At 33.7% G+C, this 25,539-nt stretch overlaps 1 long non-coding RNA gene across 1 annotated transcript in view; it reads left to right on the top strand.

Annotated features, from left to right (window-relative positions):
* The first annotated feature begins 14,981 nt into the window (after positions 1–14,981).
* The window catches only part of LOC118145477 (uncharacterized), a 76,424-nt gene continuing 65,866 nt past the window's right edge, over positions 14,982–25,539 (top strand). The window contains exons 1-2 of the long non-coding RNA XR_013522913.1: positions 14,982–15,106; positions 17,426–17,511. This is a non-coding gene — a long non-coding RNA (uncharacterized LOC118145477). The remainder of the gene's footprint in view (positions 15,107–17,425; positions 17,512–25,539) is intronic.

The following is a 25,539-nucleotide window of genomic DNA, read 5'->3' as shown; positions in this document are numbered from 1 at the left end:
TGAGGAGCAAAGTCACATCTTCCATAGTGACAGGCAACAGAGTGTGTACAGGGTGTGCAATGGAACTCTCTCTTTTGTTTTTCTTTCTTTCTTTTTTTTTTTTTTGAGACAGAGTTCGACTCTGTTACCCAGGCTGGAATGCAATTGTGTGATCTCAGCTCACTGCAACTTTCCCCTCCAGGGTTCAAGCAATTCTCATGCCTCAACCTCCCGAGTAGCTGGCACTAAAGGTGCATGGCAACATGCGCAGCTAATTTTTGTACTTTTAGTAGAGACAAAATTTCACCATGTTGGCCAGGCTTGTCTTGAACTCTTGAGCTCAGGTGATCTGCCCTCCTCAGCCTCCCAAAGTGCTAGGTTTACAGGTGTGAGCCACCGCGCCCAACCAGCAATTCCCCTTTCTAAAATTATCGGATCTTGTGAGACTTATTCACTATCAAGAAAACAGTACAGAAAAACCGACCCCCATGATTCAATTACCTCCCACCAGGTCCCTCCCATGATGATTATAATTCAAAGTGAGATCTGGATGGGGACCCAAAGCTAAATCCTATCAATCACGTTAAAGATAAATGAGGTTAGAAGAAAAAGAGCCACTAAATTTGTCATTTAAAAACAGCAAGTTATGTCTGTAAATTTTTACTTAATTTATAAAAAGACAGGAGCATTTGGTGAACATTTTAAATAATAGGAAGGATTAAAATAAAAGTTAAAATATCCCTGTCCTTCATTAGACCCCACCTACCATTTCAGGTAACTGCCATTAACTATTGCTTATCTGTTTCTGGTATATTATTCCAACAATCTTTAACATTTATTTGAATTATATAATTTTTAATTAAATGAGATAAAAATGTACATGTTATAATTTTTTAATTTGCTTTTTATTTTTGTTTAATTATATATCTTAGCAATCTTTTCAATTTAGCCTAAGCAATTTGAATTCATTATTTTAATGGACCATAAAATAATAGCTAACCTAGGAAATCATTTCTACATATCAGGCTCTTTGTAAAGTGCTTTACATGTATTAACTTAATCCTCAGAGCAGCCATATGATGTACGAACAATTGTATTCCAATTGAAATAAGTGAAAGAAAAGTAGCAAACAGAGGTAAAGTAGCATGTTTAAGGTTATATCACACAGGTAGCTGACATTCAAAGCCAGGGAGCCTGGTTCTTAACACTGTCTGTAATAATAGCCTTTTATTGATCCCATTAATGGATCACCAGTGGGGTGTTTGTGTGTGTGTGTTTGTATGCGCAAGCGTGTGAGTACGTGAAAGAAAGAGAGAGAAAGAGAGAAAGCAAGCTTGTATGTTGCTATTACAAACAATGTAGCCATGAGCCCTATAGTATAACTATTGGATTAAATTTTGACCATTGGAATTGCTGGATCAAATTTGTATGCATTATATATATATAGCATATGTGTATGTGTGTGTGTATATACACACACATACAGCATATGGGTGTGTATATATGTACGTATATTTATATACACACCCATATGCTATATATAAATTATATATGTAGCTTGATTACATATGTATTACTTATTAAATATAGCTGTAGCAATTCCTGTGTGTGCACATAGACATACATATATATGTACACACAAAAAATGTATCCCAAATACTATACCATTGTACCAGTTAAGACTCCTGCTTGGACATTTTACCATTATCAATGGCTTTTAGACACAATTTTGAAATGTTTCTAATCTGACAAATAATAAATACTATATATTTTCTATTTCTCTTTAATTTCAAGCAAGGTTGTGTATCCATAGAGTACATGGGATATGACCAGAGGAGTCAAATGATATCCAACTATATTACAGCACATAACTATACACAGCAAAGCTAACTGAACTCCTGAAATAAATGGATGATACTTTACAAGCTTGGAGGTTATTTCATCAATGTCTAGTGCTGTTTCTCTATGTACGCTAAGTAAAGATTTTGTTAGAAAAACTACCTACAAGAAAACATAGTGCATTTACTTAAAAGCAAGATTTTCAATTAAATTTTTGGCCTAGGCCTCTTTGGCTACTAAGGACTGCTTATGTTCTGCCTGCTTCTCTCTCCTCCTCTGATTCCAGAACACATGCAGGTTGTACCTGCTTCCCTGCAATGTAAGGCCATGACATATTGCACCTAAACAGACTTAACAAAGTAACTTCATTAGAACAAAGACCACTTCTTCAGATGATTCGAATCAACCATGGGCACTTGGAAAGCAGATAGGAACGAACCTTTGAAGAAGTAAACTGCTAATACTTTCTTGGGCCCAATCTGATGCTGTGAACAACAGAAACAGTCGGCAATCAGAGTGAGTTAGGACCAAAGTTTAGATCAAACCGATTCTTTCCGAGGTGCCCAAGGCATATCTGACCTAGGACAACTGTTCTAAACTGGAAGTTTGAAATTTGAGTTGCTGGAACAAAGGCATAATGCATCATGTGTGCAGGTGCACATGTGCAAAGACACACAAGTGCCACATATATAAAAATTATATAAGTAACTTAATTATATATGTATAACTTAATTACATATACCTATAACCCAATTTATATATATACACATATATACACACACACACCACACATATATATATAGAAAAAAGTGGTGTTTCCAATTGGAAAAGTAGACCTTAAAAAAACACTTTCCAATAGGTTGCTTTTAACAGAGAGATGGCCACATTTGGGTAGAAGTACCCTGCATTGAGATCCATTTTTTTTCTAAGAATTCCAATGTTTGTATCTTCTAATACATATGTCTCTGGCTAATGGCCTTGTGGTTGCTAGCTACTTAATAAATCCATGGCTGTTTTCTTCTTATAGTATATGGCTTCTTGTTTCAAGCTTCAAGTTTTATTTCAGCCTCTCACCATTTCATGAACAAATAATAGATCACAAGTATTTACATAACTAAGAAATCATTTTAAATTTCAAACTATTAATCCTTTCAACCATGCCTGGTGTAGGAAAGATTGACTAATAATCCTCGCTGTGCTGCTGGTGGAATTACTGAATATTTCAAATAAGAGATTATTTAAAGTAATGTTGCTGAAAGGAGGAGGCTGGGTAAGTGACTTGTTGATTCATTAGCCTGTAGTTTCTTATTGTTGCATATTATAATAGTAGAGCATGAAAAATGTCATTTCCTGATCTCTGTAGGGGAAATTCTTTTTTAGGAGATGTCACCTGAAGGCATTAACAACCAGAGCATTTTGTCTTGTTATGTTGTTAGATTATTTCAACAATTTTTTGTTGTTAAAGATGATTTCATTGTTAAAGCAGCACGTAATCACTAAAGAGTTTTTAACAGAGGAACTGCATAAAACTTTGTGGAATTTGTTCCTTGACAAATTCCAATAAGCCTCATTGTCCCATTTGCTACTCCCATGTTCTCTGCAAAGCTACCATCCTTCCCCTAATAATAATAATTACCCTCTTTACAAACAATGTGTTTTTGCCATTTTTAAAGAACATTCATGTGTATTATCCTAGTTGGTGTGTCTAACTCTTCAAAATAGGCACCTAAGTCTCCATCTTCCATATACTCTTACAAAGTAAATTTCTGACACATTCATTACTTCTCTCAGTCAGTCAAAACAGAATCTTCAGTCTTCACATGATAGTCGGTAACACTGTTATGTGACATGCAGAGTGAGCTGTATTTATTATGAAAGGTCTTGCTATGACAGGGCTCCCTTTATACAACAAGTCAGGTCATAGCAAAACACTATTAAATGTTGAGGGAATGACAGATTTTAACAATATTTATTGAGTCAATTCCTTGTACTAGGTTGTATACTGAGATCTTTGAAAGCATTATTTTATGAATATTCTCAAAAACCAAATGAGGAAGATATTATTATCGTCTTTAGTTTTTAATGAGAAAAGTGAGAGTCAAAAAAATTAAATATCATCTTCAGTTAGAGTTGACCTAAGAATTCTGTAAATTAAAAACTGAGATTTTCTTCTGATATCAACTCACAATGAATGAGAGATGAGAATATTTTGTAAAGAGAGTTGTTCCTGACAAGCAAGAATTGACTACTCTGATGGAAGACCTCCATATTTCTGAAGGAAAAAGAGGTCAATCTGCCAGGAGGTTGGTTATAAAACTTTAGACATAGAAGCAAGCAAATAGAATGTCCACTCAAAGAACATTCTAAGGAAAGAGAAAATTAAACAATGGAATTTAAATGCACCAGCCTTGTTAAGGAGGCCATCCATGTTGTAGAGATGGATTTGTTAGATTACGTAAACCTGATGATAATTAAAATTCTGCTCATCTAGTGTTCCTTGTTCAGATTCCACATAGCATCCTAATTATGGTTTGGTTTTCCATGAAGTCTGCCAATAGAGATAAAATAATAAAAACTCATATTTCAAACAAATGGCAATTATATTGTAAGTAGAAAACTAATAAATCAGCATTCTGATTCTGTACTGCAGTGTCATAAGTTTGTTAATGGCAATGTTTTCCTGAAAAATTTATTTGCTCACTCACCTTAGTTATTGATCTTGTATGCTTGAGGGGTAAGCACTGAGCATTGAATAGTTCACTAAGGTATTCAATTAATTAATGCACAATAAAATTTCTACAAACCATAAGGGGAAAACCTCCTGAAATCATGCTCCCTCTCTTAGCCTCCTGTAAATAATAATATTTGAGCAACTAATATGTTTCTGGCATTATGCCAGGTTTATCTAAGATTCACATGAATGCTAGTTGAAATATATTATAATGTTACAATGCATTTTATAAGGAAACTGAATGTCACATATAAATAGAAGGTTTAATTTCTTCTGTTTTAATGTATATCTGAACTCAGTGCCTCAGTGGCATACCTTAAATCAATTATATTTCAATCATAACACTTTAGTGTCCTTGAATTCTGCTTTCAAACCACTGCATCCACCAAATTTCTGTTGTAAATTTCAAACCACTGCATCCACCCAAATTTCTGTTGTAGGTCACTAAAAGAAGTTGATGCCACTTCTGGATGTCTGGCATCAACTTTTTTTAGTGACCTACAACTTTACCATGCCCAAGATTTCCTTGCCAGACTCAGAAATGCTTAGACAGTAGATAAGAAATCCTAATCTTGAGGCACCTCAAGAAGAAAAGACGTCTAAATCAAATAACAGGTCTATCATAAAACTTTAAGAGTCATCTGGAAGGTAGATACTTCTGGCATAAGAATGGTTAATGAATGAGTGACAAATAGAGCAAATAGCTCAGAAAATATAAGTTTGTGTGTGTGTGTGTGTGTGTGTGTAGAGAGGAAGAATAACTTTAAAAACACTATTTTCATATAGATCCTGTCTTATAATTCTCAATCCTGAGCCTGCATATTACTAAAATTTTAGTTGCTTATTGAAATTAGCAACTAAAATTTCCTTAGAGAGAGGCTGAATGAGTCACTCAGAAAACAACTGCCACAGTGTCTGAATCGTTCTGATGTAGTGTTTTGCCATCCTCAGTTATCACTCAATTTGTCTAGAAAAAAAAAACCTGTATTCAGTCACCAGCAATAACTAGGCAACAAATTGGATCTCACTGCTCAGTAAAGCTCACACAGCAGCCAATATGTGGCAGTGGCTGTGCTTAAAACCTGAATAAACTGGTGATTTATCTAGGTAATTTTCCTCTTTTAGTTACTCTTGACACACATGTGCACACACACACATACATACATACACACACACACACACACACACAGCAGAACCTAGGAGGTGGAGGCTGCAGTGAGCTGATATATAAATATATATATTTTTTAATATATATATTTTAAATATCTATAATTATATATTTAGTATGTAAATATATATAACAAGAAAAGAGAAGAAGAAGATAGGACATTGCCAATTGCTTCTTCTATAGTTATAGAGCTTGGCTTTTGAGTAAATAAGTCTAAAGAATTAAATTTTCATACTCTAGAAAGAGATTAACATTTGCTGTAGAATTTTGATAACCTTTAGATAAAACTACTACAAAATAACAGATACATTTTCTTTTTCAATGGATATTGGCCTTGGCTGTTTATCAGTAAAGGACTTGCTGGTGAGAATTCATATATTTAGTTTATTCAACAATTGGTTATTTAGTGTCTAGCCTGTATCAAAGGCGAAAGCATGGCATTAGGGCTATGTCATAAGTCTGAACCACTAAGATACCTTGAACCTAGGCAGGGATACAAATGGAAGAATAAACAACTAAAATTTAATGGGATGAGTTCTACTTCTATTTAAGATCCTAGTCCTACCACTCATAATCTGTGCAATTAGGAAAGCTGCTAACCTCTCTCATTCTCAATTTATCTCTATGATAATTAGAGACAGTATATGAGGAGCAGGTTGAATAGTGACTCCCAAAAAGGTATGTCCATGTCCTAATCTCCACAACCTGTGAATGTTACCTTACTTAGAAAAAGTATCTTTACAGATTTAATTAATTAAGGATCTTGAGATCTTCTGGATTATTGGAGTGGGTCCTAAATCTGGTGACAATTGCTCTTACAAGAAACATGAGGAAGTGGCAGAGGAGGATAAGTAGGCCAGGTGCAGTGGCTCACACCTGTAATTGCAGCACTTTTGGAACTAAGGTGGGAGGATCACTTGAGGTCAGGAGTTCCAGACAAGCCTGGCCAACATAAGGAAACCTCCTCTCTACTAAAAATACAAAAAAATTAGCTGCACAGGGTGGTATGCACCTGTGATCCCAGCTACTCAGGAGGCTGAGGCAGGAAAATTGCTTGAACCCAGGAGGTGGAGGTTGCAGTAAGCTGAGATCATGTCACTGCACTCCAGCCTGGGTGATAGTGTGAGACTGTCAAAACAGGCAAACAAACAAAAACAGGATAAATGACCATGGAAGCAGAGATTAAAGTCATGTGGCCACAATCCTAAAGAAATCTGCAACCACCAGGAGCTGGACAAGGACAGGAACAGAATCTTCCCTATATCCTTAGGAGGAAGTATAACCCTGTTGATACCTTGATTTTTAACTTTTGGCCACCAGAACTGAGTTAATACATTTCTGTTATTTCATTTCACCAAGTTTATGGTAGTTTGTTACAGCAGCCCTAGGAAATGAATACTGTTAGCAAAGTCCCCTCCAAGTTACCGGATACGTGGTAAACATTTAACAAATCATAACTAGGGTGATTAGGATGATGATTAACTTGATCAGAGTACTTTTCTTTTAAAAATCAACAGATACAAAATATTTCTTCAACATGAACAGTCTTATTTATAGAAGACCTGTTTTTAGATTTTGATAGGCTTATAGATACATTTTGAAAATATTTACATTAACATGCCTTCTAAATCTGTTGACAGTTTTGTCTAGGACATTTTTTAATCTACATATTCACAGGCAGATTTACCTACTAAATGGGTTTTATTTGCTTTTAGAGTAGAAACTGAGAAAGACAGAGAGAAATAGGATAGATGAGATGATTAAATATTTAGCAATTATACATACATTAGAAAATAGCTGGTGCATTGATGTAGGCAAGGACAAGAATAACATTGGCAAGTACAACTCACTGACTCACAGAGTAAGAACTGGTAAGTATAGAGTCAAAAAGAAATAGTTATAAATATAATTAACATTGTTTTACATGGGCTTATGGAAATTCTTCAAAGTTGCAATTCATTCAACTTCCAGTTGCTGATAAGACTGGGGCATGACATGCTATCAAGGCCACTGATGTCTCATGTTGGACTGGAGGAACTTCTTTGTATATACAACAAAATTTATGGATGTGAGATTTCAAAGACTGGCCCTAAACCTTGACATTCAAACCTGAAAGCTTACAAGATTACAACATTTTGTGAAAACAATACTCGCTAGCAAGGAGATTGAAATTAACTTTTTGACTACTTTTTAAATTAAAATGTTCTGGTGTTTTTGTGTGACACATTATGAGTATGCTAATTACAACAAGTGATACCAGTGTTTTTGAAGAACAATTGTTACTTTGCCATGGAAATTCCTTAATGAAGAACTTGGTTTCTTGAGATTAGATATGGGATTATCTGTAAGCAAAACTCAGGTAGGAATATCTACCTTAAATACATAGTAGGAGTCCTATAACTTTTCGGAATCTTTGCCCAAATAATAACGCCTTCACAGAATTCATTTCAAAGACACAAAGTCTAGCACTGAAACAGCTTTAGACTCCCAGATTTCCATTACAATATGGGGAAAGCTTTGAACCACCCACTGTTTAACACTAGGGTAATGGTTATACAGTGACACTCAAGTTTGTGATTATATTTGATAAACTGGTGGGAAAAAATAATTTTGAAAAGAATGTTATCAGAAATTAATTTGAATGAGTCACTGACAATGGAGCAGGTAAAGAACTAATTCTGTGGGGAAAATAAAGCAAATATCTCAGGCTTCATCATGTAATAAAGTCTTAGGACCAAAGAGGCGGTTGAGTCTAAATCTGTCATTAGAGAATAGGCTTAGTCTATTCACATGGACTTTTGTGTGTATTTCCAGGATGAAGATCATTAGTAAAAATTAAAGCTAATACACCTCTCTGTTATCAGAGCATAATCAACAATACGTCACTGTATCACAAGAAAGATATTCCTTACTACTGCACTGTAGATTGCTACACTAGTCTAGTACTCATGGATGCTTTTGGGAATTTATGATGGATTCTAGTAGGCTGCTTGTGTACTGAGAAAGTACTCCTAAAATGTTACATACTTTTGCAATAAAATATGTGACCACTTAAAATAATTGTCAGAAGAACTTTTAATATAAATGAAAAAGCTTTTTATAATCATATGTTTAAATAGTATCCGTAGGTACATCTTTCTGTTTATTATTGATGCAGGCTAAAACACTAAATAGATATCAACCACATCTAGAGGTTATAACTTAAAAGATGAACTAAATTGAACACCTGAAATTAATTTTGAATTGCTATGTTTAGCTACTAGATTACTTTCGTATTTTGTATGGCTTTATGTCATCAGTATTTTAAATATCTCAAAGAATAAAGTTCAGGAATTTACTTAACTTAATTATTTTAATTAATTTACTTGAGACAGTGTCTCACTATATTGCCTAGGCTGGTCTCAAACTCCTGGGCTCAAGCAATCTTCCTGCCTCAGCCTCCTGAATAGTGAGGATTACAGGTACATAACACCATGTCAGCTTATTTTGATGGAAATTTTTTGGGGGGAGCTCGAAATTTCAAATGTTATTTTTTAAAAGATTTTAATTCATTTATTCAACAAATATTTATTTTGTGACTATGTACTGTTCTAGGTGCTATAAATACAACAAATAACATTTTAATATATTAGGTAGTAATAAATATTTTGATTAAAAAATAAAGATGACAGGGAATGATAGGTATGGTCAGAAAAATAATGTCTAAGAATAACAAAATGATCATTAATTTTATTTGTTAAGTATATTTAAATAGCTTATGCCAGACAGCCATCCTGAAAGTAGAGAAATTTGATTTTATGTTCCTCTTAGCTCTTAGTTATATCAGTTGAAGAAATCTGAGAAAATTTGAACTGAAGGAATACTACATGTTGTGTGTCTATTTTAATAGATATTTGAGTATATATGTAACAAATGAAACCAGCCAGCCAGCCATTCTCAAAATCAATAAACATCTACACTAAACTTTATATTCAAGAGCTGAAAAAAATCTTAAATTTCCTAAATTTAATGCAAAAAGAGATGGCTGCTTAAATGTTCATTAGGAAAAAAAGACTTTAGAACACATGCAAGTGATTTACAATAAAACCAATGTTTGGCAACCATTCTGAAACACTTTGCTCATCAAACATTTGTTTATGTCCAACAGCAAGGATGTCTGCACACCCAAAGAGGTGTCAGTCATCTTCCAAGAAGTAATAAAAGGGCCTTATGGTGAGTGTGCAAGGAAGCCAATCATGCACACCTTTTCCCAACAGCCAATTCTTCCAGTCAGGATTTTGGTTTTGTTTTGATTCTGGAGAGTCAGTTTTGATCACTTACTGGGTTACTATTGCCTACAGTTGTAAATTGAGAGCAGCAGAAGCTTTTACTGGAATTGAATCCAAAATTTAGAATGAGGTACATATGACTTCAGATCTGAGAAAATATTACATATATATGGAAACCTCATAGACAGAGAAGGCAAATAGTGGTTTCAAGTAAACCTCAATTCAAAAGTGCTAAGGAATGTAATTTTGAATCAATGTCTGAATTCTTCCACTAATATCGACACCTGAAAAGATGAGCCTAAAAGCGTAAGCTATGTCAATGGAAAGGCTGTCTTATAATCTGTTAATTCACCAAAACCACAAAAATCCTTATTAAGGATAGTACATTAAAGAGATGGTAGGCTACAAATGTACGAAAATGAGGAACAATAGTAGATAGGAATAAGCATTCATCATTTACATTCCTCTCCACTTTCAATTACCTACTGTTACTTATGAGTGTCATATTTGCCATTACTCGTGATAAGTCACATTTGCCATTCCAGATTGCAAGCACTGATTTGTAATTGAGCTGCTTTTCATGAGAGAACTGTATGTATTGTGCTCCAGGGCGACTGACAGCAAGGATTAAATAACAAGGATATGAAAGAATAATAATTATGGTATAAAACAAGATTAGTTACAAAGTAGAAAAATTGTACAGTTCTAAATTAGCTATTAAAATTATAAAAAATTATTGCAAATCCAGCTATTTGTTTTTATTAAGTGTTTCAGATGGCTAATGATTTTCATAAGAAATATTGGATGATGCATCTAGTTTTAGGTGAAAATAAAAATATTAAAAATTTTTTATATATCATAATCACATCTTAATTAAAAATACATTTTAAATATGCTAAAAATTAAAATCTGTTACATGTAAGATTTCTGATCCTGGCTATGATGCAGTTGATGGTACTAGATTAGTCTTCCTGCCATAATCAATTACAAACTTGGACAGACTGTGTATGGTACCTGTTGTCAGGCAGTGGAAAACTGGCAGCACAAGACTGTAATTTCTAAGTGAAATGCTCAAGGTAAATCCTATGTTTGCCTTGCCCTGAGGAAAATTTCATAATTCCAGTGCAGCAATTCAAGCAGCACTGAAATCCAGAGCTCTAGAGCCAGGGATTAGAGTTCAGAGAAGAGCTAAAACAACTGGATTCAGCTAGATAAAGCACTACAAAGGAAAAATCTGTGCTGAGGCAGAATGTGGAGAGTCTCTACAAATCCTTGGCTGAGGACTAGGCTTCTCATACCTAGGAGACTACAAGAGACTTATCAGAGAGCAACTGTGCTAACCTACCCTGTATTTGCCTGACAGACTCCATCTTGCTAAGAGCCAGAAAGACTCCATCTTAACCTCCAACTCACCCCTCCCGCCATTTCTCCCTTAAGTGCATACCTGGGTTTTGTTACTGTGCTGGGTCATGCTGTACTTAGAACTATAAAAAAATGTAACTTTGTAACCATATCCTGCTTGGCAAGCCCATTGCTATTGTAAATATCCCCCTTAATTAATTGTATAACAAGTACCAAATACCTGCCTTAGTAACCAGCAATCATGGGAACTGCTTGGATACCCACCTTGGAAATCAACGATCATAAGAACCTCCTGCCTCCTAGGTACCAGCCTCCTTATCTAACTTGCTTGTTCTGCTTCTGTAAATTCTGCTTCAGCAAGGCTCCCACTCCCCTACCTTAAGCAAGGTATAAAAAGGAATCCAGCTCCTTCCTCAGGGCCAAGAAAATTTTAAGCATGAGCCGTCTCTCGGTCTCTGGCTAATTAATAAAGGACTCACGATTAAAACTCAGAGCATGGCGCTGTTCCATCTAATTCACTTGGGTATAACACAACTACTATATGATTGTGATTAGAATACAAATATGAAATGTTGAGTAGCCTTTATACCCATGGGGATATTCGGGCCCAGCCAGAGGAAAGAAACCGTAAGTCTTTATTAATGTTTTTAGCATCCCATTCCAGTTGAGACATAAGAACAGCAAGCTTTATGAATAAGGATTATGCCCTAGATCAATTCTATCACTTCCTCCTGACTAAAACTAAAAGTAAGCTCTGAGAAAACATACATGGGAACAAAGAGTTTGAAGGGCAAATCTTAATAAATTAAAGAAGCATGGTAAGCATCTTAGGTTTTACCAAGATTATTTAAGTTCCAGGTAAATATTTCATAATTCCACTGCTTACTAGAACAAATCCATATTCTTCAGAGAAAGACAATAGAATTTCTGATTTCTGCAGTAATTCATGGCATTCAATATATGACTAATAGCAGATACATAGTGAAGCAGAAAAATACAATCAATAGTTTCTGAAAAATGACCATTGCTAGAAACATAAAGAAACTAATCCCATAATGGCATAAAATTGGTTACAGTATACAAGGACTTTTGAAAGAGCAATGATTAAGTATGTTTAAAAAAATGTTTAAAGAATTGAAAGAAAATATCTTAATAAAAAAGCAGATAGGAATAAAACAAAATAAATGAAATATAATTATATGAAAGTTCTAGGATGTAAAAATACTACAAGTGAAACTAAAGAAATTACTGGATGTGCTTAACTGCACATGGCACATGGCAGAAGAAAGAGGAAGAGAATGTGAAGCTATATCAAGAAAAAAATAACAGCCCTCTAAAGACAAACGAAAAGAGTACCAACAATCTGATGTAACATCAAATGGTCCAACATAAATGTAATTGGAGTCCAGAAAGACAAGAAAGTGACAACTGGGCAGAAAAAAAGAAATTAGAAAAAAATTTAGGTCAAATATTTCCCAAATGTGACAAAAAACGTTGATCTATATATTCAAGGAACTAACCCCAATCAAAATAAGGACAAAGCCACACTAAAGCAAATTATATCCTAATTTCTGTAAGCTAAAATAAAGCTTAAATATTAAAATCAATCACAAGAGAAAAGAATACATTGCATGAGGAAAATAACATGAATGACAGCTGACATTTTATTGGGGAATGCAAAGGTAGAATCTCAGGAGACAGTGAATTAATATCTTTAAAGTGATGAGAGAAAAAAGTTGTCCTTCAATCCAGGATTCCACAATGAAAGAAAAAAGATAATTAGAGAAAAAAGACAATTAGAGAAAGAATTTCAACAGACAACCAAAAGAAGCCACACATATGAATAATGAACACAAAAATACTTCTGGTCAAAGTCATTAACTTTCAAAGAAAATAATTAGAATTGGTTTATATTGTTGCTATTTTTTTAGGCTGTCGAATGGACTAAATATACAATATTAATATTCAATATTAATACCACCAATCCTTAATATTGGTGAGAGTTTAGGAAAATAAACACTTTCTTATAGGGATGGTATTATCTAACATTAATGTTTATGCAATTTCCAGAGGACTGTTTGCCTACATTTTAAAAGCTTTAAAATATTTTGGAAATTTTGGTTAAGGTTCTCCAATTCGGTTAGATTTTTGCTAAATAGGTTGTACATATGAGTAAACAGGTTCAGAATGGTAATGTTTAGAAAAAAAAGAAAATGAAAAAAATTAAATGTCTCTTAGAAGCAGATCTAACATGGTACACACTAAAATACAATATAGTAAAATGTTAGAAATGTATGTATGTTTAATCGAATCAAAAAGCAAATCAAGTCTGGGTGTAGTGGCTCACACTTGCAATCCTAACACTTTTGAACAAGTAGGCAGGAAGATGGCTTGAGCCTAGGGAAACATAGTGATAACTCGTCTTACAAAAAATCAAAAAAATATCCTGGCAATGCCTGTAGCCTCAATTACCTGGGAGGGGAGGCTGAGGTGAGAGGATCACTTAAGCCCAGGAGGTTAAAGCTGCAGTGAGCTGAGATTGCACTACTACACTACAGCCTGGGCAACAAAGTATGACCCTGTCTTAAAAGACAAAACAAAAAAACTAAATCAGCAATATATACAATATTGTCTCATTTTTCTTGTTAAATATTTTTATATAAATTCAGCACATATAACTAAATATAAATATGAATGTTAGTTTTTTAGTGAGAAAACAGTTAATATCTTTCCACTTCACAAACAATGTGTTATCAAAGTTTAGAGTTGCCTTTATGAGATTATATAATTTCTTATTCTATTTTCTTAGTTTTCTATGTCTTTCTAAATTCACCACAGTATATATGTACATGTTTTTTCATTAGAAAATATAGGCTGGGTGCTGCGGATGACACCTACAATCTCAGTAGTTTGAGAGGCCAAGGCGGGAGGATCACCTGAGGCCAGGAGTTTCAGGGCAGCCAGGGCCACATAGGGAGACTCCATCTCTAAAAAATAAAAATAAATAAAATTAGACAAATGGCTAGATGTGATGGCCCATACCTGTAGTCCCAGCTCTTCAGGAGGCTGAGGCAGAAGGATCACTTGAGCTCAGGAGTTCAAAGCTGCAATGAGCTATGATCACACCACTTCCTCTCATTGTGGACAACAGAGTGAAACCCTGTCTCTGAAAAAAAAGAAAATATAAATAAAGTTTATTAAAAAGTAAACCTATTTCATATATTGTGCCTATTTTCATCAAAATGGTAAACAGTTTACCTAGGACTATCTGTAGATAAATTGGCTCTGGGATTGGAAGCTTCTGTGAGGTTTCAACTGTGTCTATGTTTATTGTGTCTCTGTGTCTATGATCATTGCTTAGAATACTAGCAAATGGAGGTTAAGATGACTTAAACATAACTTATATTCCTTTAGCAAAGGCTTTCTTTAGATTTATGAAATAAAGGGAGCATAAAGTACCAGTTGGGCTGTTTTGCCCACTTGGAAAGTGGGTAATGGTTCTCATGGCCAAGTAAATACAGAATCTTCCACTGTGACACATTCCATGACTAAAATGGATGAAGCAACTTTAAATTGTCTGTTCAATCCAGATGAAACAGAGTATGTATTTTGATACTTTTTTGTTAAGGTTTGTCTAACTGGAGCTCTAAGGAACAGACACTGTGACTCCTTTAATTTGCAGATCTGAAGGAAAAATCTGAATATTGTGGTTCCTTTTATTCGAGGATCTGAAGGAAAGAAAATGCAATCATCATTATGGTAAACACTGTTCTAGTTATGCTATGTAGTTTTTAAAAAATCTTTTCTATAACCTTGTTAGAGAGGTATCATTTTTTATTTTAAAAATAGGAATGTATAATAATAGATTATTTGGCAAATTCAAATCATACTCCCAGGAAGTGAAAAAGAAAATGAAGTTTAACCATAGTTTTTGTCTTTTTAATTTAAACATCATTGATTTTTTTCCCTGTGGGAAAGTCTAGGAAAATGATTGGTCTGACTATAATTGTCTTCCTTTTTCAAAATGGGTAAAGAGTCTATCTTATTGAGTGGCATAAAAATAGCTCTTCATCTCCTTTTTGATTTTTTGGGAGGGTGGGGGGATTTTCATCATTGTTCCATAAAGCAAGAGGATCAGGTTCTCTTAGAACTTATATTAAACACCTTGTTTTGGGAGAACTCAGCCTCCTAGGGCATAAGAATATAAAGAAGAGATTGTTTACAAAACGTAGAAGAAAAGATCATCTTTATTTTAAAACTTACTAGAAGATCTAAAAAAATTGAATGAGTTTCTAAACATTATTTTTTTAATGTTAAGCATATATTTTAGTAGTCTCAAATGATAAAAACATGAAAATTGATGCAGGGAGATCTTAAAAACAAAACAAAACAACAGATAAATACCCCATATTTTTAGTTGCTTAATAAAAATATATGCCCTTAATAAGTAAAAGTCAGTTAATTAAATAGTCTGCTTTGTTAATCTTGATTGCAAAAAAGTCAAACTACTATATGCTAAATTCCTGCCCCAAAATAAATCTACCCTGAATAAAGGAAGGTAACATCATTCAAATTATCTGGAAATTTTGGACACATTGTCAGACATTCAATAAGCAATTTTTAAAGATTTTTAAGAGAATAAGGAGAATAAGAAACTTCCCTTAGGTAGCACTAGTCAACGTTCTGTCTTTAGATTAACCAAAGACATTGTAGCATATGGACAGAGCAATGACATTAAAGTTAGAAGCTAGCTCAAAGTGAGAGTCTATTATTTTTCTAGTTATACAATCTGCACATTTTACTAAACTTTTGATCTTTAGTTACAATAAATGTAAAATGGAAACAATAATATATATTTAAAAGATATATATAACAAGATGCATGTGAAAACATTTTCATTCTATATTAGATGCTGGATAAATGTTTTTCATAATCTGAGAGGATAAACCCTTTTGTTCTACAAGATTATCATTAAAAAAAAAGACTCTTGTCAGAGATTAAATTTAGTTTTAAACAGAGAAAGAGAAGTAGTTTATATGTCTAACAGACAGAGGACTCATTTAAATGTTGAACAAGCTGGCTCCATTAATCAGAATAACTGTATTTTGCTTGGTAACAATCCCCTCCACCAAATTGCAGTGGCTTTTACCAGCAAAGGTTTATTCATTGCACATGTTTTATGTATGTCATGATTCTGCTGGAGCATCTGCTCTATATCTCCTTGTGGGCTACTGGAGCAGCCACTATTTTCAATGTTGCTGGTGACCATGGCAATAGAAAAGACACAGTATAGAAAACTGGATGTTAAAATATGAAGTTGGAAATAATAGGCACTGGGGACTCCAAAAGAGGAGAGATTGAAAAGGGAATGAGGGTTTAAAATTTTCCTATTGGATACAATGCTCCCTACTTGGATGATGGCTGTACTGGAACCCCAAACCTCCATTATGGAATGTATATCCATGTAATAAACATACACACGGACTCCCTGAACGTAAAATTTAAAAAGAAATTTAAATATTTTGATTCTAAAGACACAGACCTCTTTGCTTACATTTCCTCAGCTAAAGCATGTTATGTAACCATGTTCAACCTTAATGAGGTATGGAAATTCAATTCTACATTCAGAAAGCAGGAAGTCAAGGACTAGAATTAATGACTGTCTTTGTTTTTTTATTTTATTACAGTAAATAGTGCATATCTGACCTTTTCCTGAAATTCATACCACCCATAAATGATCACTTGTTGGGCATCTATCACTGAAGTTCATTTTTGTAAGCCACTTTGTTGAGTTATGATTGACATAAAAATTATGTGTATTTAATGTATACAACATGAGTTTGGAGATAAATATAAACCTGTGAAACCATTTTCACTATTAAATCTGTAAACTTATCTGTCACCTCTCAAAGTTTTCTCCTGACACCTTTATTATTCATTTATTTATTTACTTTTATTTTTTGTGGTAAGAAAACTTTACAATCTACCTTCTTGGCAAATGTTAAGTATACAATTCAGTATTGTTAGCTATAGGCAAGGTGCTGTACAGTGGGTCTCTAAGACTTCCTTATCTTGCAGAGCTGAAATTTTGAACACTTTGATCACCACCACCCCATTTCTTCTACCCCCAGCTGCTGGCAATCACGATTCTACTCTCTGCTTCTGTAAGTTTGACTATTTTAATTTCTACACATAAGTGAGATCATACAGTATTTGTCTTTTTATGTCTTATACGGAGTCTGTAGGATTGGGTTCCAACTCTGTAGGCCTCATTTGATTTAGTCACCCTCAGGGTCTTATCTCCAAATACAGTCACGGGGATTAGGGCACACTCATATGACCTCATTTAACCTTAGTAACCTCTTAAGGCCCCATCCCACATACAGTTATATTCTGAGGTACTCACTGATGGGCTTTCGATGTATAATTTGGGATGGGCTCACAATTCATAAACACCATATTTTAAAGCTCATAAACACCATCTTTGTAAACCTTTCTATGTTAATAAAATCAGCTTTGTATTTCTGTCTTTATACCCCACTCGGCCAAACAAAACCCCTACAGTTAACCAAATGCACCATCTTAATTAAGTTATAAGAATCTATGCATAGTTACTCCAGTGCAAAGTTAAAAAAAAAAAAACCTGCCTTAGAGTCTACACAAAGTGTTCTTTTTCTCTTGATCTTTTTCTTTTTTCTGAGGCAGAGTATCACTCTGTCACCCAGGCTGAGTACAGTGAGGTGATCTCCGTTCACTGCAACCTCCACCTCCCATGTTCAAGTGATTCTCCTGCCTCAGCCTCCCAAGTAGCTGGGATTACAGGCATGCACCACTACACTTGGCAAATTTTTGTATTTTTAGTAGAGACAGGATTTCACCATGTTGGCCAGGCTGGTCTCAAATGCCTGATCTCTTGATATGCCTGCCTCGGCCTCCCAAAGTGCAGGGATTACAGGTGTGAGCCACCACACCTGGATATATAGTTTTCTAAGCATACCCTTTGTATGATCCCAGCCCTAAATTCAAGGGATTTATTAAAGATAGGTATCCAACTTCCTAAGGCGAATACTACTGCCAAGATTTCTGCTTGTTTTAAACTTATTTGGAAAAAAAAAAAATCTGTAATTGTAAAGTCCAATACAAGTTTTCTCTGCAAGATATAGATACAGAATATGTATAGTGTTATATGGGCCTCTTTCAAATAAATGCTTCAAATTCCTGTCCACAATATCTTTCTCCTTTTCTTTCTATCCCATATCGATAAATTCCTAAGTGCTTTTCATTCTACATTTATATTATCTATAAAATTCGGCACCCTTTTAAAATCGCTACTGGTTCTCATTATACTTCACCTGGACTATTAAAATGATACCCTCTGATTTTTGATCTATGACTTCCAATGTTTTAAGCAGATAAATTATAGTTATTAAAATGTATTTTCTTAAGAAATTATATATTGTCACTTTTCTGCACAGGACCTGTTCATGATGATAGTTGTAAAAAAAACAAAAAACAAAAAACAAAAACAGCAATCAAACTTTCCATGACATTCACACCCTTCCAGTATTTTTCCATTTATTTTTCAGTTAATTCTTAATTTTGCCACATTATTGCACCATTCAAACTTACAAAAAATTTCCCATCCTTATTAAGACATAATAGACAAAACTTACATATATTTACTGTACACAACATATTTTGATATATGTATACATTATTAAATCATTAAACCAAAATAATTAACATATATATCACTTCCTATATAACTACATTTTTAACTTTAATTTTATTTTTAATTGACAAGTAATAATTATCTGTATTTTCGGATACAATGTGATGTTTCAATACAATGTATGCATCATGAAATGATCAAATTAAGATAATAGTATATCACCTCAAATATTCATCATTTATTTGTGGTTAGAATATTTAAATGTTCTCATTTAGCTATGTTGACATATATCATACATTATTATTATCTATAATCACCATGCTGTGCAGCAGATCACCAGAACTGTTTATTTTTTATATTTAACAGAAATTTCCTATCCTTTGACCAACATCTTTATTTTTTTTCTGCTCTACCCTCTTTCCTTCCACCACCCCAGCACCTGGTAACTACCATTCTACTCCTTACTTCCCTGTTTTTGACTTTGTAAATATCACATATAAGTGACATCATATTCCATTTGTCTTCTTGTGCCTGACTTACTTCACTTAGCATAATGTCTTTTAGATTCCTCTATGTTGTCACATATGACAGAACTTCCCACTTTTTTTAAGGCTGAAAAGTATTCCATTATATATACATACCACATTTTTTATATCCATTCAGTCCCTGATGTGTACTTGGGTTGTCTCTATATATTGGCTATTGTGAATAATGCAGAAACATTCATGCAATGGGAATAGAGACATTGCTTTGTCGTAACAATTTCAATTTCTTAAGATATAGACCCAGAAGTGGGATTGCTGGATCACATGTTAACTGCATTTTTAGTTTTTGTGAGGAACCTCCATAGTGTTTCCCAAAATCAATGTACTAATTTGCAGTCCCACCAAGAAGGTACAAAGGTTACCTTTCCTTCACATTCTTGCCAACACATGTTATCTTTCATCTTTTTGATAATAGCCATTCTAACAGGTGTGAAGTGACATCTCATTATGACTTTAATTTGCATTTTTCTGATAATTAGAGATGTTGAGCTTTTCTTCATATATCAGTTGGTCATTTGTATGTCTTTTTTTAAAAATAATGCCTATTCAGTTCATTTGCCAATTTATAAGAGGTTTATTTGTTTTCATGTTTTTGAGTAGTTTGAGTTTGTTGTATATTTTTTACATTAGGTCTTGCTCAAACATGATTTGCAGATGTTTTTGCCAATTCTGTGGTTTGTCTTTTCACTCTGTGAATTTTTTCCTTTGCTACTTTTAGTTTGATGTAATCCTATTTGTCTATTTTTGCTTTTGTCATCTGTGTTTTGGGGATCATCTCCAAGAAATCACTGCTAAGACCAATGTCATGGAGCATGTTCCCAGTGTTTTCTTCTAGTAGCTTTACAGTTTGAGGTTTTATGTTTAAATCTTTGATACATGTTGAGTTAATTATTGTATAATGGGTGAAATAAGGGTCAATTTTCATTCTCCCACATATGACTATCTAGTTCTCTCTCCATGATTGTTTGAAGAGACTGTCCTTTCCCCATTGTGTATCTTGGCACCTTTTGTCAAAAAATCAGTTGTCTGTAAATGTTTGATTTTCTGGACTCTCTATTCTCTTCCACCAGTCTATATGTCTGTTTTTATGCCAGTACCATACTGTTTTGATTACTATAGCTTTGTAGTATATTTTGAAGTCATGTAATGTGATGCCTTCAGCATTGTTCTTTTTGCTCAAGATGGCTTTGGCTATTTGGGGTCTTTTGTGGTTCTCACCATTTGAATTTGATTCTACTTTTAATAACCTATGCCTTCTTTCCCTTATTTCCCTGCACATTCTGTGTTTCCTCTCTTCTGTGACTCTGCTTAAGCTAATTGTTCTCAAAGTATGATACAGAGACCACTTAATTTCCCTAAAATATTGTACAAGGTTTTCAAGACTAAAACTATGTTCACAATCACATTAAGATGCTACTTGCCTTCTAAAATCTTATTCTCATATCATTGTAAGTAGATTTTTCCAGAGACTATAAAATATGCAACATTGCAACACATTAAATGCATAAGAAGATACAAAAATCCAGCTACCTTCTATTAGATAGACATAAAAGAGATTAGCAAAAAAAAAAGTAAACGATACCTTTTTCACTAAATACTTTGATTTTGTAAACTATTCATTTTTATAAAAATATGTTGTCTATGTCGACATGCATGGGCTTATTTTAAATTAGTAAGGGAATATTTTAAAATATCAGTTTTAATTTATAATATGGAAATACCAATGGGTATTATAATATGGAAATACCAATGGGTATAACTCACATTTTAACAAATCCTTTTTGATGTTAGGTAATTTTCTGAGTATCAAGGGTTTCTGAGGCCTAAAAGTTTGAGTACTACTGACTTAAGTTGCTCTTTTCATTAAAATATAGTTTCTTATGTGGTACATTTACACCATGGAATACTATGTAGCCATAAAAAGGAATCAGATCATGTTCTTTGCAGGGACATGGATAGAGCTGGAAGCCATTATCCTCAGCAAACTAACACAGTAACAGAAAACCAAACACTGCATGTTCTCACTTACAAGTGGGAGCCAAACAATGAGAATACATGAACACAGGAAGGGGAACAACACACACTGGGCCTGCTGAGGGGGCAGGAGGAGGGACAGCATCAGGATAAACAGCTAATGAATGTGGGGGTTAAAGCCCAGGTGATGGGTTGATAAATGCAGCAAACCACCATGACACGTTTACTTATGTAACAAGCCTGCACATCCTGCACATGCATCCCAGAATTTAAAATAAAATTGAAAACCCACAATAATTTCTTAATTTTTTAATTTAAAATTATGTTGCATTAGTATATACCAAATATACAAATTTTAAATAAGAAAAAAACATATTTTCTCCTTTTTCCTTTACGCTATAGTTCTATATGTTGTTAAGAATCACATTGAATATTACTGCTTTAAAAACTTACATCCTATTTCAGCACTGTGAAATCGTGCTCTTGCTGTCCACCGTGCATTTGCATTGTTATTCAATTTTACTATGCATATAGAGTGATTTCAAAATTGTTAACTCATATCCCCATGGGAAACGATTTTATGAATCAGAATACAGAGTGTATGTACAGTTCATTTTGCCTTTCGTATTTCAGATTTCATTCATTTTGAAACCTACCCAGGTCAGCACCTTTTATCCCTACTCCTATCATTGAGTTTGCTTTATATAGTTGTAACAGATTCTTTTTTTCACAGTCTTTATTTCATCTTGAGATCATTCATTCTTTTAAATAATTTATTAAGTTGTATACATTTACATTTAATTTTTGTTCTGTAAAGTTTTATGAGTTTTGAAATATGCATAGTGTCATGTATTTACTATTAAAAGTACCAGGCAGAATAGTTTCACTTACACTAAAATCCTTGTGCTTCTGCTATTCAACACCCCACACATACTTTAAACTCTTGGCAAGCTCTGATCTATCATCACTGCAATTTTCCCTTTTTCAAAATGTCTTATAAATGGATCAGTAGGTAGATTTTCAGACCAGCTTTTCTCAATTAACCATATACATTTAAAATTCTTACATGTGCTTGTATGGCTTGATAGCACATTCCTTTTTAAGGATGTGCTATCCTTTAAGTATCTCATTGTGCAGCAAAGTTTGTTTATTCATTCACATATCAAAGGACATCTCGGTTCCTTCCAATTTTTGGTGATTATAAATAAAATTATTCTAAACACTTCTATGTGGGCTTTTGTATAGAAACAAATTTTAAAATTAGTTGGGCAGATACCTAGGAGCAGGATTGCTGGGTGGTGGTAAGGCTATGCTTAGTTTTGTAAGAAAGAGTCAAACTGTCTTCCAAAGTGTCCGTACCAGTTGCATTCCTACCAGCAATGAATGAGAGTTCCTGTTGTTTTATATCCTTACCAGCAATTACTTCAGTTATTTTAAAAATATTTTGTCCATTCTAGTTGCTGTGTAATAGTATGTCCATAATTTATAAAACAGGCATATTTTATATTTATAGAAGAATTATGGTGCTAATGCTTTAAAAATTATTTGACAATTTTACTTCTACTATCTCTTTTGTCTAAAAACCCAATTTTAATAATATAGGAATTAGTCACAATATGCAATTATATAAGATTATGTAATGAATATGACTTTGTATCTGCATATGTATGTTGATATGAAGCTACTGTTTATCATTTTCATTTCATAATATTGGTTTGTTTTCCTCCAAAGTCATAGACAAGTGCATGTTCTATAAAATCATTGATGTTAAGGTGCAAGTTGCTTCTGAATTTAAGACAGTTAGCAGCTATAGAATAAGTAGAAAGCTGTGATATGTGATTTGTGCTACAATAAGATCACTTGTTTTTGACATTCATTTTATTTAGCTATTTCAGGTTTACAAAACCTGGTAATATACTGTTGGGGAATTACAGGTTAATCTGAAGTTCATATAATTAAATTTATGGTAAAAAACATCAAAAATATTATAAGTTCAAAAGAAAAAACTTTAGGCTAATTGTGGAATTAGGATTAGCAGAGATGCAAATAGTGATTGTAGAGCAAAGGTTTTTTGGGAAAAGGAATAAACCTATATAAGATTTGGGGAAGCTTTTATTTTTTTATTGATATGTCACTATTCTCATATGAGTTTCAGTAGTAAGATATCAATAAAGTATTTCTACAATTTTGTTCACCAGAAGAATCTGGGATTTATTTAAGAAAATATGCACAATTACAGGTTGCATTTTTATAAAAATACTTTTTAAAATGTTATTTTTTTTTTAGAATTTTTCCAATCTGATGCTATGAAAGAGATGATGGGTTGACTACAAAAGAGAATCACTCAGTATGGGGGCGAAAAAGCCAACATATGCCAGGACTACCAGCAAAGGCTAGCACTATTTTCCTTGCTTACAAGTCAGAGCAAGAAAAGTCTCTTTAAAATTGCTATGAAAATGTGACAAACAATGCACATGAAAAGAAAATTAAGAATTTATCTTATAAATATTGATTAAAAAGTCAAAAATAAAATGTTAGCAAGTAGAATTTAGTAACCCATTTAAAAACTAATATATCCTGGATGAATTGTACTTAATGCCTTGAAGGTCTCAGCATCCCTTCTTCTTGTTTGTTAAGTTGATTACGTGCACATACAGACTACAACCTGTGTTGCTATAAAGCTGTCAAGCACTAGATTTTATACATCTTAATAACTAAGTGATAGTTATACCTCTTGATTTGTACATTCTACATTACATATCTGGCTAGAAAGCAAACAGGAGAAAGAATAGTGCAATCTACAAAATTTGGGCTTCGTTGTCATAGAGATAAGCATTTGAATCATGCTGTGCTGCTAATGTTCTTCAAAAAGTTACATAACATCTTGGAGCTTCATTTTGTCTACCTGTAAAACATATATTCTGATATTTATCAAACTGATTTTTAGTAAATTAAGTGGAAGGACTACCACTTTATAGTCATCTAGTCAATAGTCTCCTCATTCCCCAGTTTGGTAATCAATAATCAAATGTCAGTATTTTATTGTTAGACCTTTAAGACCCATTCTCTCTTCCCAAAATTATTAAAAATGAGAAAAATAGCAAAAGTGGTATATGAAATAATCACCACCACCCCCCTCCCCCAAAAGAAAAAGGCCAAGATTTTTTTTTTTAGACGGAGTTTCGTTCTTGTTACCCAGGCTGGAGTGCAATGGCGCAATCTCGGCTCACCGCAACCTCCACCTCCTGGGCTCAGGCAATTCTCCTGCCTCGGCCTCCTGCGCAGCTGGGATTACAGGCACGTGCCACCATGCCCAGCTAATTTTTTGTATTTTTAGTAGAGACAGGGTTTCACCATGTTGACCAGGATGGTCTTGATCTTTTGATCTCGTGATCCACCTGCCTCGGCCTCCCAAAGTGCTGGGATTACAGGCTTGAGCCACCGGGCCTGGCCCCAAGATGGTTTTATAGAGGAATTCTATCACATTTTCAAGTTCAGATAATGATATTATCTCTTCAATGGTAGCCAGATTGGAACATGGTCTTGAACATTTTTAAGAATGGTTATTTTAAAAGTATCTTTAAAATTGTTATGACAATATGACAAAGACTGAACATAAAAAGAAAATTATGAATTTACTTAAAAATACTGATTTAAAAATCACAAAAAATATTAGCAAATAGAATTTATAACCCATTAAAAATTGATATAACCTAGCTAAATATATTTAATAACAGGAGTGTAATATTGGGTCAGTATTAGTATATGTATTGATATATTACATGAATCAATGTATTAAAACATATGGTCAACATGCTTACAGGCTGAAAGTACATTTTGAAAAATTTCACATATATTCTTAATTTTAAAAGTCTGAATACCATAAGGATTGAATGATATTCCCTCGGTATTATAAAATATGTTGATCTCAAAAGAAGCATCACTTTTGGCTGGACACAGTGGCTCATGCCTGTAATCTCAGCAGTTTGGGAGGCCGAGGG

This window comes from Callithrix jacchus, chromosome 10, assembly GCF_049354715.1.
Source record: "Callithrix jacchus isolate 240 chromosome 10, calJac240_pri, whole genome shotgun sequence".
Taxonomy (NCBI): Eukaryota; Metazoa; Chordata; class Mammalia; order Primates; family Cebidae; genus Callithrix; species Callithrix jacchus.
This window is presented reverse-complemented; position numbering and strand designations above follow the sequence as displayed.